Raw genomic sequence first — 16,252 nt, forward strand, 5'->3', positions numbered from 1 at the left:
CTTTATGGTCCTTGACTGTCCCCTTTAAGGATCCTAATGTGGCATCCCAGGTTCTTGCTGGCGTTCCTATCCTGACTATTCCCAGTGTATATACGTCCCCTTTAAGGGTAGTTTTTTTTTTTTTTTTTTTTTTTTTTTTTTGGGGTGTTCAGGAGGGAGGGTCTCACCAGTGTACCATATATGTAGGGATTTAAAAAGAGGAGGTGTGCTCCATAGTTTAGTATTTAAACAGAATTTATTTGAATTAAAAAGCTAAAAGCAGGTACTCGCAAAAACAAAGGGAAAGCAGTGCAGTGTACAAACTAGCAGCGAGTTCGGTTAGCGTCACTTCCGGTAGCAGATAGTCCCGACGCGTGTTCGTCACGGATCACGTGACTTCATCATGGTGTATATATATCAAGGTATATACACTGGGAATAGGCAGGATAGGAATGCCAGCAAGAACCTGGGCTGCCACATTAGGATCCTTAAAGGGGACGGTCACCAAGGACCATAAAGATACACAAGTCTATGCTGTTACCTTACAGCAGTAAGGTAAGGGGACACCCATATAATTATCTCAAAGGACCGCACAGGACATCCACCACCCACAGCACCTTTTATATTGACCTGTTGTTGTATTTTTGCACATACTTTGTGTATGGGAATGTGTATTCTTTCACTCGTGTTTTTTTTATGCAGGCTTTGTTCTAATAAGCACTTTATTGCACATCAAGTTATGCAACACTATTTTTGAATTCCTTTTATTGATTCTAAATACTTACCTTTGTAATTCCATTACCTGATACCTTTGCCTACTACCAGTGGAGCTATTGCCATTGGCTAGCTCATTCTTTATAGTGTGATTCTATCTCAGTTCCCTTTGTACAGCGCACCACTTATCTTTTTAATGTATAGGATTCTACAAAATGTACAATAAGTTCCCCTTGGGGTTTTTGAGCAGCATTAGAGACAACAATAAAATAGAAATATCCATTTAATGTATAGGATAACCAGGGGGAAATAATGGATAGAAGAATGGAAGGAGAGGGGAGGGGAGGTAAAATGGGAGAGGGGGGAATTTACCTGTAAACCGTGCTACAATTAAATTATTCATATCATGGAATTCACAATAGCAACATAACAAACTATGTAACTATGAAACCCTCAGGAGCAGAAGCATCGTTGAATGTAATAAAGTGAGGACTGCCATAGGTGGTATAATGACAATATTGATAGACAGGGTTGCCCGTCAGAGGCTAGGGGGTTGAGACCTGTTAATAAGCCTAGAACAATAGGAAGGAATTAAAGCGTCAGGGAGTTGGGAGGATTGGACAGATCAGATATTTTGAAGTTGCTCAGGGTATTGGCAAGATCTTTCTTCAAGTATCAGTCAGTATATCAGAATGGATATATGATAGATGATACTTCTTCTTCTGTAGTGAAGAACTGTAGTTCTTCGGTAGACTCCATATGTTTTTTGCCACCTGCCAAAAAACGAGTAGTAGAGCAGAAGTTTAAAGCAATGGTGTCCAGTCTTTCAATATGGAAAAGCGACAGTAGTGCTTGCTTCACAGCCTGTAGGGAGGGTGGAGCTATGCATACTAGCTCATTATGCCTTTGTCTTGCAGATTTTTTTTATTTTTTTTGGGGGGGGGGGGGGTGATTTTTTTTTTTAAAGGGTTTAAAACCACTTTAAATTCACCAGGCTTGCTACAATATAATAGAGTAACAGTAGTGAGGCCACGTGTGTGCCAATAGTTGAAGGCTGTGTAGATAGTTACCTTGGTTGGATATATTCAAGGGTAGCCCTAGCAACCTCTGCACCTCCCCCCAGGCGACCACTGTGTCCCTAATGAGGACATTTGATCAAAGGCCTTAAGAGTGGAGTGGAGGACGGCTGAAAGAGTGTGTGCGGGGAGTCAAAAGTGCCCTCAAGTATATAATTTCAATACTGAATGAATGAAAGAAAATATTTGTAAAGCGCACAACGCAAACTGAATTGCCTCAATCGCTACCGAGATGTTCCAGACCGCCAATCTAGACCTTGTCTAAGTAAACATGAGAGATTTTGAAAACGTAAGTTGGGCAAGCCTGTACTACCCTTGTACATTGGGAGACAGTGTTTTTTTGGAGAGCTAGGCGTGGTTCTTTGTGCGACCAAAAGAAGGCGGTTAAAGCCTTGTATATTTTTTGCACATCTCAGTGTTTCAGTAGAAGAGGTATGGTCTGCATTGGATAGAGTAATCGTGCAAATGACACCATTTTGAAGAGGTGACATCTCTCAAAGAGCAAGAGGGGAAGGGGTTGCCCAAGCTTCCAGCTCCTTCTTCACAATTTTTTTAATTAAAGGCGGATAGTTGAGAGTATATAAGGAGGATGGTTCTCGGCCTATGTGTATGCCCATGTAGGTGATATATTGAGTGGCTAAAGTAAATGGAGAAGAACATCGCCATTTCGCTTACAGCCGGGGGTTGTAGTGCTAGAACCTCAATTTTGTCAATTTTAGCTGGAGCTGAGTCAAAAGGCCGATAGTGACACTACTAACACCAGCAGGTGAGTTAAGGATTCTAGATGTTCAATCGCTTTATTAAAGAGCAAGGGGGAGAGGGGACACCCCTGTCTTGTTCCATAAATTCCGGAGTAACAAGGCGAGCCATTGGGGATGCATACATGTGGTTTAAAAAAAACACACAATCGAGCCCGAAAAACTGAATGCATTCTTTACTTTAAATAACCACGAAAAACGAATATTATCTAATCTCTTTATTGGCGTCTAGAGAGATAATAGCAATATCTTGATCCGGATGTGATTTGGCATTTTCTAGCGCTAGCATGACTTTGAGACTGTTCAAAGTCACCGAACGCCCTGAAACAAAGTCAGATTAAGCTGGGTGAAACAAGGAAGGGAGTTAGGATAGTTAGGCGCAAGGCTACAATTTTAGAGAGAATCTTAACATCTATGTTAATCAACAAGATTGGTTGGTACGAATCTGGGTGCAATGGGTCTTTCCCTTTTTTTTTTATTTTTTTTTTTTATTTTTTGGATATTAATTTAATGTGGGCCTGAGTTCCTGTGGGGGAGGTATGTGACCCCTTCCCACATGGCGATAAACACATGTTTAAAAGTGTCGGGGATAAAATCTCTAGTCAATTTGGAATATTCAGCAGTGTATCCATCAGGGAATCGACAAGGAAAAGAGAAACCCACCGCTCCAGGCCAGTCCACCGGAGAGCTGCTTATTCTCCAGGCAATAGGAGTCCCAGGTGCAGGCTGATTGCATAAACCAAATGGATAAGGAATGGAAAAGCTCTGGACAGCCGCACTCCGGATTGAATAAAAAGTGAAACATAGCTATGAGTAAACGCTAGTTTTAGCGTGAAACGTGTCAGCATTTTTTGTTCTATTTTTCTCCTTTTGTTGCTGTGACTTGTGTGATGTGAAGTTTTTACTTGAGAAAATAAAGGCACCATTCACTTTTTATTCAATCCGGAGTGCGGCTGTCCAGAGTTTTTCCATTCCTTATCCAGTGTATCCATCAGGGCCTTGGGTGAGGCTAATGATTTTAATTGTTGTTTGAATGTCTTCCACTGAGATGGGAGCATTAAGGGCCTCTTAAGTGTGCGGAGGTGAGTTGGGGTAGTCGTACCTTGGATAAAAAAATTCTCTGCCATTATCTGATCAGTCCGAACTTCAGAATAGAGGGATGTATAATAATCAGTAAGCAGTTTACTGATTTCTGCAGGGGTTGTAACAAGGGATCCAGCAGTATTCTTTAGAGCAGAAATATAGGTAGGTCATCTAGGACTTGCACACAGTCTGGCCAAAAGTTTGCCCGCCTTGTTACCGAATCTGTAGAAACGCAGTATAGAGCAATATGTCTTAGCTGCTTCCCGTTGCTCTGCCCACAGATCAAAGTTTTGTTTAGCGAGCTTCCAGGCTTTTATGTTATCCAAGATCTGAGTGAGTATTTTAAAGTTGCATGTGTTAATCGTAATGTTTCACTAGCTTGCATAACTGCTGTCGGGAGTGTCTTTTTGTATTGGGTAGTATAAGAACAAATTTTTCCTCTAAGGAAGGCCTTTCCTGCCTCCCAAAAAAGTTTTGGATCAGTGAGGTGTGCTCCGTTAGTGGAGGCGTACTCTGCCCAGGCACCATAAGGCATCTGACGGAAATCCAAATTTTCTGCTAAATATGAGGGGAAACGCCAAGTGGGTGAGGGAGAGGATTTGACACTGGTCAAGTGTACGGTAATTGGACTGTGATCGGAAATCCTGTATCGCCATTCTCCGCATTATGCAGTGTTGATAGTAAAGCTTGGGAAGCAAAAAAATAGTCTATTAGTAAAAAAGAATTGTGGGGGGGTGAACAAAAGGTAAAATCTCAGTCAGTCCGGTGGGTTAAACGCCATAAGTCTACAAAATGTATGGATGAGATGGCCCGGTCTAAATAGGGAAAGAGCTGCGGCTGGGGAGGCATGATCTCGTGGTGTATGGGATCGAACACCAGTACGGTCCTCTTGCGGACGCATGACAGAGTTAATCTCCTCCGACCAGGTGGAGAGCCTCAGGAGCATTCAAGATCCAGGACACCATTTCCTGAAAGAAAAGATTATCAGGGGAGTTGGTAGCTTAGATGTTGGTAATAGCAATGTCACTTGAGGCTAATGATAAATGTAGTGTCATTTTGCAGGCAGTTGAGTCAGCTGGGATATCGTGTCTCAGATTTTTTATATAGCAGGATAGCCACCTCCGCTTTGCTGACCTACTGCGGGAAAGCTGTAGACATCCCCAGCCCATAATTTTATATATTATAAACCAAGTGCTATAAAAAAAAAATGCATAACTAACAACAGCATATATAATGGTCACATTGTATATAACAGAGTAGAAGGCAATGTTACCAGTTCCCAACAGGACTCTAGAATCTGCATAGTATCAAGGATAATTCAGCGAATTTCTGAGTGGTTAGATTGGTTGGCAAAACGACTGTTTGTATGGGGGCTTCTCGGGACTGTGTTCTAGCTCCTAGATGAGACCCGGGAGGCTTTAACAGCATTTGAAGGAGAGCCACTCAGAAGATTATTGTGCTCCGTGTCCATGTCAGAAGAATTATTGATGTAGTGCTCCGCACCGGCTGAAGATGAGAAAGTGAGTTCCCCTGTGGATATGGAGAACAGCCGGGTAGGCTAGGGTGAACGTAACATGATTGCTGTATAAGGTCAAGCAAATTGACAAGAATGCTTTGTGTTGATTCATCACCTCTATTGAGTAGTATGCGAACAGCAGCAGGTCTGCGCCTTCAATAGAGAGGGAGTGCGCGAGTGACGGAATTTCTGTAAAATGGCATTCTTGTCAGCGTAGTTGAGGTATCTGACAATGACTGATCTTGGTTTAGCGCGGTGGTCTGTGTGCTGGCCGATGCAATGAGCATGCTTAATTACACATGTAGTGCTCAGGAATGGTTTTGGCACATATGTCTGTGAGCTGTGCATTAGTGAATTGATTCTGGTAGCCCAATAATCTGCAGGTTATTACGCCATGAGTGATTCTCTAAATCATCTAGTTTATCCCACAGGTCTCTATTGGAGTGTGAGGTGTGCAAGGACAGCAGAATTAGTTGTACTATCATCTTCTAATGAGGAGAAAATCCGCTCCTCTGCCTGAGAAATCCTGAGAAATCCTCTGAGCCTGGCCTGGAATTCCACATGCATCTGCTGTAGTCCCCTCTGCACTGCTGCATCTGCTGTGTCAGCCAGGGTGGGTGTGAGAAGGGCAACAACTGCCTGAGCTATGCCTGCAGAAGAGTTGGGATCGCTAGCTGCCGTGCCTGTGTTAGACTGCACTGTGTCAGTATCGCTGGGAGCGGGTGCCATCTTGGCCGCGGCTGCCGCTGTATCAGCCAAGTACTGCAGAGGAGAGCGGTCGGTTGTGGGATCACTCCACAAATAGATCCATGATGGTCCCCCCTGGTAGCTGTGGTAGCTGAGACAGAGGGGGTAACCTCGAGGTGATGGCAGGCTTTGTAGGCTGATTTTTGAGAGAAGTGCAGTGAGAGCAGGCTTTGCCTACCTCCTCCTCAGGGGTCTTAATATACAGGTCATTAGAGACTGCGATCACACGGTACCCAGCCCATGGGATCTGCTGGGTACAGTGTCTCAGCATACTTGGCCATCTAATGACAGCCCGGAACGTATTTAGTAAGAGGGATGGTGAGTTTTTTTTTGTTTTGTTTTTTTAAGTTGTGACTTTTTCCCACAATTCTTTGCATAATGAAGATTATTTATTCCCCCCCCCCCCCCCCCCCCCAAAATTGTCATATTAACAGGTTATTTCTCACACACACACACACAGCATATGATTGCTTGCAAGTACACCACAAAACACATTCTACTACTTTTCCTGAGACTTTCCTGAGACTTTTACACAGCCTGGTCGCATACAGAGGCCCAACATGCAGGGAGCACCATTAGGTGTTCTAGGGACATAAATTACACATTTAATTACTTGACTTGCACTTTTGAAGGCCCCGGATCAGCAGGACAATTTAAACGCCCCAACGTATAATCCTAATGAGTCTTTTGAACATGTTATTTTTTTTTCCCACAAGTTTTTGGAAAATGTGGAAAGAAAATGAAAATGCATTAAAAAAAAAAAGGATTTGTTTTGTTTTTGTTTTTTTACATAAAGTTGTCCATGTATAAGATATTTCTAACACTTAGCATGTACATAGTATGGCGATACCACATGTGTGAGACTTTTCCACAGCCTGGCCCAACATGCAGGGAGCACCATCAGGTGTTCTAGGGGCATATATTTCAAATCTAATTTGACTACCTAATACACTTTTGAGAGGAACTGGTGAGCACTGATGTGGCACGGGTGGGCACTGATGTGGCACGGGTGGACACTGATGTGGCACGGGTGGGCACTGTTAAACCATGGATGTGCATGATGAGCTATGGATGGGCACAGAGTGCTGTGGGCACTTCAGATCCAGCCCACAAGTGCTGCTGCGCCGGCTCCCTCCTCTCCTTCACACACTTTACCGATCGGTGTGGGGAGAGGGGAGGAGCTGCACCGGACATGCTCTCGTTTATAGACTAGTGATCGCTCCGCCATTGGACGGAGCGATCACCTGGTAAAGGGCCACTGTCATTGGTCCTTTGCCCTGTTTTGTGAAGGGCCCAGTCCGGAGGTTCCCAGGTGCATGCGGGAAGTGCGTTTCTGGGAGGACGTCATTGTAAGCCCTCCCAGAATTAGCCAACCACGCTGTAGTCATCATTTGGCTATGGCTTGGTCGGCATATGGTTAAAAATGGCTCAGAGACTCAAGAGGTTAAGGACTCTAGCTGGCAGATGGAAAAACTGATGTAATATAACTGACTGAACTTGTGAAACAAATGGTCCACACGTGTGAAAGGGGCCTGCAAGTACTTGTGCAAATGCTTAGCATCCGCAGGGCTACCGGTATTGGTGAAGCACTACTTCTTAGAGTTTTTCTTAATTTCCTGGTTGGAGGACACCCAGTTCTTCTAATCATGGATGCTCAGTATCACATGTGGACACTATCTAGTGTGGTCTGCATGTGGAAATGCAGGCTGCTTTGGAATGCCCACTCCTCCAGGCTGACATCCGTCTATCAAGGCATTTTGGTGTTTGCATAATTTGGCACCTTTTGCGGGGGAGGGGGAGGCGAAGACCTGTCTTTGACAGGTATCCTGTTCCCACCTCCAGGAGCCACAGCCGCGGCTGCTGATGTCACCGTTCGACTCCCTCCTTCTTCCCCTGCCACTAGGCCAGTAGGAGAGAGGGCTCCACTGCCGGGTTCTCTTTCCCACAATGGCAGCGGCAGCACCTGACAGTTGATGGAAACATCAGCTTCAGTACCGACATCGCTGGACTTCAGGACAGGTAAGTGTCCGATTCTTAAAAGTCAGCAGCTGTTGTTGGCTTTTAATTTTTGCAGCGGTGGGCGGACCTCCACTTTAAATTGGAATTTTTTTTTTTTTTTTTTTACAAATGTTATTAATATGATGAGAAGGAAAAATATATATAAGCAGATTAAACGTCCGCTTTTAATCGCCGTAAAATTATTCTTTTGATAAGATGACTTTACTGCTGTTCAGTTCTACTACATTGTGGAAAGTCATTGTAAAACAAAAGGCTGTTTTAACCTTTTGATGGTTATGTCCATATGGCATTTTATTCAGTCATGGCTTAACTTTAAAAAACACTCACATTGGTAAAGGCAGTTTGTATAAGTACCCAAACGTCTCTTGTGCATTAGCTTCCCAAGACTCTGGTAAGAGGGAGGGAGAAGCACTGTGACCCAGGCAAGCTGTACACCATTGTACACTGCTATGAAACTAACAGTGAGAGCTTGAAGAAGAAGGTAGAGTGGGTACAGCGATTACCACGTCACTGTGGCAGTGAGTCTTTATTGTCCGCAGTCTTGGGCCTCTGTATGGGACAGTGACCAAACTGTGCTACTTAACAAAGAAAAAGTGAGGGAACTTAAGTGGCTTTATTGATTTTGTTGAATTTAAAATTCTTTTGGCAGATTATAGGTTAATTTTTAAGTATGTGAGCTTTTATATTTAGCTGCTTGTCTGAAGTTCAGGTTTAAATATTGCACACATTACTGGTGTTTTTTTTTATAGATTTTTACTGGAGCATTTTTATTTATTTTTTATTTATTTTACTTCCACATTCATTTCAGAATATAAATCCGTAATAATTTACCACTGCCGTGGACTTCGCCAATCTTTTCAAAATTGTTAATCCCTCATATACAAGGGATGGTTAACACTGAGGCTTCTCTTGGGGAAACTAAGTATAGTAAGGAAGTAACTAAAGTAATTCTAAACCAACAGGAATGCAGCGGCACAGATTTTATTTATTTTACAACTCTAACGTAATGGCAGTGGAAATGTCTAGAACATACATATCATTCTCCATGCAGTGTGGAGTGTCTTGTAATTTTTGTTATTGTACTTTTATCGTATTAAACATTAAGAGATTTGGAGAACTGTAGCCCGCGGTTCTCTGCACAGGATTTCCCATGCCAGACCGGCAACTTAGTTTATTGTGAGTTTGTTTTTTTCTTCACTGGTACCGATGGAGTTATTTAGCAGTGGCTGCCAAAGAAAGGAGGTATGTGTTCGTTCAGCTAGGAGATGGCCTGGGGGGAATAATAAATTACAGGAAGAAAGGCTACTGTTAGCTTTTACTGTAAGGCAAATGAGTTGCATGGCTGGAAATATCTTGTAATTAGTACTACACAGCTCTCCGTGTCTTTTTGTGTTTAATATTAATTAAAACGGTTCAGGCCTGGAATAAATCAATCCCAGGTTTGCAGGTCCTGTCTTTGTACCTACAGATTTTCTATTGCGGTACCAAATTTGCTTGGTGACGATGGGGAACCCAACCAGCTTGATCTTGAATTAATGTACTGTCCCACAGAACTCCTGATTACCCAGAAAGACCTTTCAAAATTCTTATTTACGATTTCCTTTTTTTAGCCAGATGAGCTGTGAAACTTTTTTAAAACTAAGTTAAAGAGGACGTAAACCCTGATGGGTTTATTTCCTCTTTGTTTCCCTGCAAAGGTAAAGCATAATGGGCTACTATGCGTCGCATAGTAGCCCATTATGTGTCACTTACCTGACACAGGAGACAGCAATTTCACCGCTGTCCCCTCTTCCATGGAGCGCGCATCTTCTTTCCGGGTATCGTGGCTCTGGCGCTGTGATTGGCCGGAGCCGCGATAACGTCACATCGCCGTTAGCAGCGGCATGCTCAGTATGCCTGCACGCCGCTGTCTACAGTGCATGCGTCGTAGACAGAGGTGCCTGTCTTTTTTTGCAAATATCTCCTAAACCGTGTAGATTTAGGAGATATTTCTTGGACCTACAGGTAAGCGTTAATCTAGGCTTACCTGTAGGTCAAAGTGGTCTGTAAGGGTTTACAACCATTTTAAAGTGGTGGTAAACTTTGCTTTTTAACTAGTACCCACAGGTAAAGTGACTCTCTCTCCTAATTTTGCAGTGTTTAGGATATATTCACACTTGAAGCAGCCGTTGACGTTATTGGTGCATGTGTAGTCAACTCAGGATTGACAGCACACTGAGTGTGCCTTCAGTTTAAAGTGCTGTGCCGTGGCTATGACTCCTATGCACAGGCGTGACGTCCTCGTGGCCCGGCTATACAATTGGCCAGCAAACTGGAACCAGTGATAACTGTGCGCCATTGGAGTGCTTTGTTATAAGGCAAGTCTGTCATAATGTGCTAGTATGCATAAGCAGAGCTGTACAGCCTTGACTCAGCAGGGGATCCAAACATGTTCTCTTCATCCATGCATGCTACGTCCCTCTTCATTCCTAAACTGGGCTACAATGGCCTCCAGCAATTCTGCACAGTATGGCTTCAATAGAAATTAATGGGGCTGCAATATGAGAGATTTCATCATTAATTAAAAATAAAAGTATTATTAGAAATAAAATTTGTCATAAGATGAGGTTCATTTTAAATGGGTCTGCTTTTGGTTCCATATTTTCCCATATCAGGCTGTAAATTAAATGTATATTTTCTCCTATAACACTCCAGCTGCAAAACATTTGTTTCTTATTTCATCTGGTCCATGCTTCTTCCTTTACACCCTAACAATCCTTTACAAAAACGTGATTCTCTTTTCCTGTCAAGGATTATCACTTGATCATTCTCCTTGTGTATTCCATTTGATTTAATAAAAGACAGAATACATATGTGACATCATCTGTGTTAAGGGCCAGAAACTGTTTGTTTTTTTATTTTATTTATTTATTTTTTTACCCTAGGGCATGTTTGCATAAACTGACTGACACACACAGATAAACTATTTTGTACTTCCTCAGTAATCACAAATCCTAGGTTGTGTTGCCAGAAGTATCTTCCAATGATCCACGGGCCATCCATTCACCTCCCTTGGCTTTTTACCTATTTTGTTACATTACAGCCTTTGGTTCAATGTTTTTTTTAGTCTGAATTATATGTGAATTATATGTTCTGTAAATGAAATGATGCAAATCCTCAAGCAATCCATGTTAATTCCAGGTTGTGAGGCAACAAAACACGAAAAATGCCAAGGAGGGTGAATACTTTTGCAAGGCACAGTATCTATCTATAACATAGTGGAATGACCTAGCCACTGCCTTTTCAAAAAAAATTAAATTCCTAAGGCATGTTTATAATCATGGCTGTCTATTTAACAAGTGTGTGTTGCATTTTGCTTCAGGACAATCTATTGAATTGGGACAAAAAAGTTCCAGTAAGGAGGAATGAAGCTTTTCACATGACTTTGATAGTAGAGCTGCACGATTCTGGCTAAAATGAGAATCACGATTTTTCTGCTTAGAAGAAGATAGATCATGATTCTCTCACGATTCTTGCAGCGTAACATCATCTTTCACATTTAGGCTCCATGCACACTGACTTAAAAAACTTTGCTTCTGCAGGAGTTTTGTGTTCTGCCTGTAGAAGCAACTCAATTTGTCCATGCACATTAGGATGTTAAGAGGCATATTTTGAGAACAACATTTAGAGGCAGGAAAAGAAACCCTTCTGATTGAAGTTCACTGGTAGAAAAAAGGTAAAACACTCCTAAACTCATCTAAACTTTGTACAAAACATGCTCTATATTGACATTTTTTACTCCAAAGAGAACAGACATTTTTTTTAAGCCCAGTGTGCATGGAGCCTAAAACAAAAAAAAAAAAAATAGGCTAACTTTACTGTTTCCTTTTTTTTTTTTTTTTTTTTTTTTTTTTTATTCATTGAAGTGTATTTTTTTCCCTAAAAAATTGCATTTGAAATACTACTGGGCAAATACAGTGTGACATAAAATATTGCAGCAATTTCCATTTTATTCCCTAGGGTCTCAGCAAAAATATATATAATGTTTGGGGGTTCCAAGTAATTTACTAGCAAAAAATATTAATTTTTAACTTAAGAAGTGTCAGAAAAAGATTTAGACTATAAGTGGTTAAACTTCCTGCATTTACACATTTAAACTTGGCAGAAGGATTTTTTCTTTACACACAGAGGTTTATCCCTTTGATCTAAGCAGGAAGCCTTTAATTGTAATGTTTCATGTTAAAAACTTGGCAGACTGCCCAGATGTTTTCTTTTGACAGCTGAGTGAACAGATAAGTCTCTCCACTTGTTATATGAAAGAATTGGCAAACTCTACAATATAGATAGTCAGGGGGTTGAATTGAGATCATGATTTCTTCATGATTAATTGTGCAACTCTATTTGATAGGTAATTTTTTATTATTTGAAGGAGAAGTGTGGGGAAAAAAAAAAACATTCATACTCCTCTCTATCGCTGGGATGTTGCAGCTGCCCCCCCGCTGGCTCTATGACTGAAACTGAGTGATCACATGAACACTAATCACTCAGTTCTTGGGGAGCTACAGTTCATTGAGGGAACCACGAATGCCAACATGTACTGTGACATACTGAAGCAGAGCATGATCCCTCCCTTTGGAGATTGGACCACAGGGCAGTATTCCAACATAACGACCCCAAACTCGCATCTAAGATGACCACTGCCTTGCTAAAGGAGGGTAAAAGTGATGCACTAGCCAAGCATGTCTACAGACCTAAATTTATTGAGCATCTGTGGGCATCCTCAAACGGAAGATGGAGGAGCGCAAGGTCTCTAACATTCAGCAGCTCTGTGATGTCGTCATGGAGGAGTGGAAGAGGACTCCAATTTTGACGTAGGGAGGTACTCACTTTTGTTGCCAGCAGACTCTGCCCCACCCCTTGGCGCAGCATCATTGGATTTGATTGATGCCAGTGGGAGCCAATGGCTGCGCTGCTATCAATCTATCCAATCAGGAAATGAGACACCAGCTAGAGCTGGTGTGCTCATTCCCAGCTGGAGAAAGATCGGGGTCAGGTAAGTAAAACGGGGGCTGGGGGGGGGGGGGGGCTGCAGCACCATAGAAGGTTTTTTACCTTAATGCATAGAATGCATTAAGATGAAAAACCATGTGGGTTTACAACCCCTTTTAAAACCACTTTTAATAACAATGGTCAAATCTAATTTCTTCCCAGGAAGCCTTTACAGGCAATGTATAGTCTATTTTCAGCCAACATATGTTTTGTGTTACTATTGCAGTTTTCCTTTTTTAAAGTCATTTTTGATATCGCTTTCACATTTTACATGCTCGCTCGTCTAGATTTTGTTTTTGTATTAAATATAGAGATTTGTAGGTTACACATTATAGGCAGAGTATATCCGCCAAATAGGGAGTCCATTATATTTAATGAGTTGGTTGACTCCTAGACTTGCATTTCTGCTGCCATGTATGTATCTCATTACAAATTATACACACAAACAAGGGCTTTAAAACATTATGCGGTTGGATGAGATTTACAGCAAGCTGAACTTGCTTACATGTTCAGCTAAAATTTATGAAAATACTATAATGTATATTCCCTTTTATTTTGAGCAATTAGGCTCTACATTACAATCCCCCCCCCCTCCTTTTTTTTGTTACATTTAATGTGCTCACGGGTTAGATTGTCCTTAACCACTTTGCGCCCGCGCTATAGCCGGATGACGGCTACAGTGCGGCACTCAGTTGCCAGGAGGGCGTCCATGGATGTCCTCCTGTTTACATTCCCCCGGCGCACGGCTGGGGAAATCTGTGTTGGCCGTGCCCCTTGGACACAGCCAATCACAGATCGTGCTAAATGGCCAATCACAGCGGGCATTTAGCACTCAGTCGGAGTAAACATATGAGATCATCTCTCATTGCCGGTGTTCTGACACAAAGTGTCCGCCTATCGAATAGTGTCCGTGCCGTACTGCGCAGGCGCAGCGCTTGCGCAGTACGGGGGACAAGGAGAAGCCGAACATCTCCAAAGAAGAACGGTGCCTGCTCACTGAGTCCAGGTTGAAGCCCCACCATCCAAGTGGACATAGGGTTTCTCATAGTAACAGTGCCCACACTTCGGGCACGGCCTCACTTCGCTCGGCTATTTTATATTCTAACTCTATGTCCACTTGGATAGTGGGGCTTGAACCTGGACTCACGGTGCAGGTGCTGTTTATCTTTGGAGATGTTCGGCTTCTCCTTGTCCCCCGTACTGCGCAAGCGCAGTACAGGGCAGACGCTATGTAATGAGGGACACTATCTGATCAGACATCGGCTCTCCCTCCTCACACAGAGACAGCGTGTGAGGAGGGAGAGCTTCTGTGCTGCAGCGGGAGTGAAAAAAAAAAACAGTTACGCTAACACAATACAGTGCCATCTGTCCCCAGTGCCACCTGTCAGTGTCACATGTCATCAGCGCCGCATATTGGTGCCATCTGTCATCAGTGTCACGTTTCAGTGCCACGTATTGGTGCCATCTGTCATCAGTGCCACATCAGTGTCACGTGCCATCTGTCATCAGTGCCACATCACTTGTCATTGTCCTGGTGCTCCAGGGCCTTCAAAAGTGTAATAGGTAGTCAAGAAGTTAGATGTGTAATTTTATGCCCCCTGCATGTTGGTGCTCTCTAAGTGGCTAGGCTGTGAAAAAGTCCCACACATGTGATATCGTAATACTCAGGAGGAGTAGCAGAATGTATTTTGGGGCGTCATTTGTAGTATACACCTGCCATGTGAGAGAAATAACCTTACAATGAAAATTTTGTGGAAAAAAAATAAAATAAAACTTAATTTTGCAAAGAATTGTGGGAAAAAACCTCACCATGCATCTTACTAAACACATTGGAATGTCTACTTTCAAAAAAGGGGTCATTTTGGGGGGGTATTTGTACTGTCCTGGCTTCGGGTCACAAGAAATGAGACCGTCAGTACATCAGGTGTGATCAATTTTTTTTAATGATTTTTTATGATTTGCACCACAGCTTGTAGACTCTCTAACTTTCACAAAGACCAAATAATATCCACTAATTTGGGTTATTTTTACCAAAGTTATGTAGCAGTATAAATTGTGACCAAAATTTATGAAGAAAAATTAATAATTAGCAAAATTTTGGCACAAACGTCCGGTGTGGTGTCAGTGCAGGTCCTGGTGAAAAAAATAAATAAAATCGATTTGCTGAAATTTTGAATCAATTTGACCTCTTAACTCGATTCAAGATTTAAATCAATTTTTTTTTTCTTCCAGCCCTATTCAGCAGGAACCACCAGATTTTCTAATCCATCTATGCCCGTGCTTGCTCAACAGAACTCAATCTAAAGATAAACTTCTGTCAAACTGGATTGGTGGAAAGTTTTTCTCGTGCGTGTCTGCGCGCAACTGTTAATCAGTGTATTTTTATTTTTTTATTTTTTTTACAGTGGAGGAATAGAATGGCACAGGTGGGGAGGATTCCTCTATCCACCTCGCATGTGCGTATGGGGAAATCTGCTTGTGAGGGCTGATTGAAACAAAAAAATGAGATATCTATGGCCAGCCTAAGGCCACATTCACACATGCAGTATGTCCGTATTTCATCCATTTGTTTTCGGATGAAATACAGACATACATGCATCCCTATGGGATGAACATCCACTGACACTCGATATCATCCATCTCCGCTATGGTCTGATTCTGCAGACCGAAGAAAATCCTATTTTTTTATCCATCTGCAGAGCGGATCGGATGAACACGGACAGATGGTCTGTGTTAATCCGATCCCCCATAAAGGAGAGCAGAGATCTGACAGGGCGGTCCCACAGTGTGGAGGGACCGCCCTGTAATCCACTGACTCAGCGGGAATAAACGGAGCGATCCCCGCTGAGCAAGTGGATGTTCACAGGGCGGATCATCACGGATCCATCCCATGTGAAAGGGGCCTAAAGGAGATTGTCTAACCCCGGTCACATTTTTTTTTTTTTTCCATCTCTCTCCCTGTTAGAAATGTTTTCCTATCTACCTATCTGGTGAGACAGGAGATTTTTGCTTTGATATACACTTTACGATTTGCATACCTATCTGCTGATCTTTCCAGCTGCTTTGGTCCAGGTAACTCTTTGGCTTCATTCACAAGTGAGTGTTTGAAGCTTAACCAGATGTGCTTCAACGTTTGACGCCAAGATTTAAATGAAAAGTATGGATTTTTTTATTTTTTAAATCCTAGTTACTTAGGCGGATGCAACTTCGATGCAATTTTGCATATGTCCCCCGCCCCCTCTAATGGTGAGAACTCAGTGTTTAAACACCGCTGATCACTCAGTTTTCCCTACCGCTCTAAACACAGAGCTGTAACTGTTAGTCACCGGCTC

General features: G+C 42.4%; 1 protein-coding gene across 4 annotated transcripts in view; it reads left to right on the forward strand.

The window, feature by feature from the left end:
• TAX1BP1 (Tax1 binding protein 1) overlaps window positions 1–16,252 on the forward strand; it is a 160,157-nt gene that overhangs the window by 16,906 nt on the left and 126,999 nt on the right. The gene's annotated exons all lie outside the window — the stretch shown is intronic.

This window comes from Lithobates pipiens, unplaced genomic scaffold (genome assembly GCF_037356315.1).
Source record: "Lithobates pipiens isolate NorthernLeopardFrog02 unplaced genomic scaffold, aLitPip1_a1.2 Scaffold_19, whole genome shotgun sequence".
NCBI classification, from domain to species: Eukaryota; Metazoa; Chordata; class Amphibia; order Anura; family Ranidae; genus Lithobates; species Lithobates pipiens.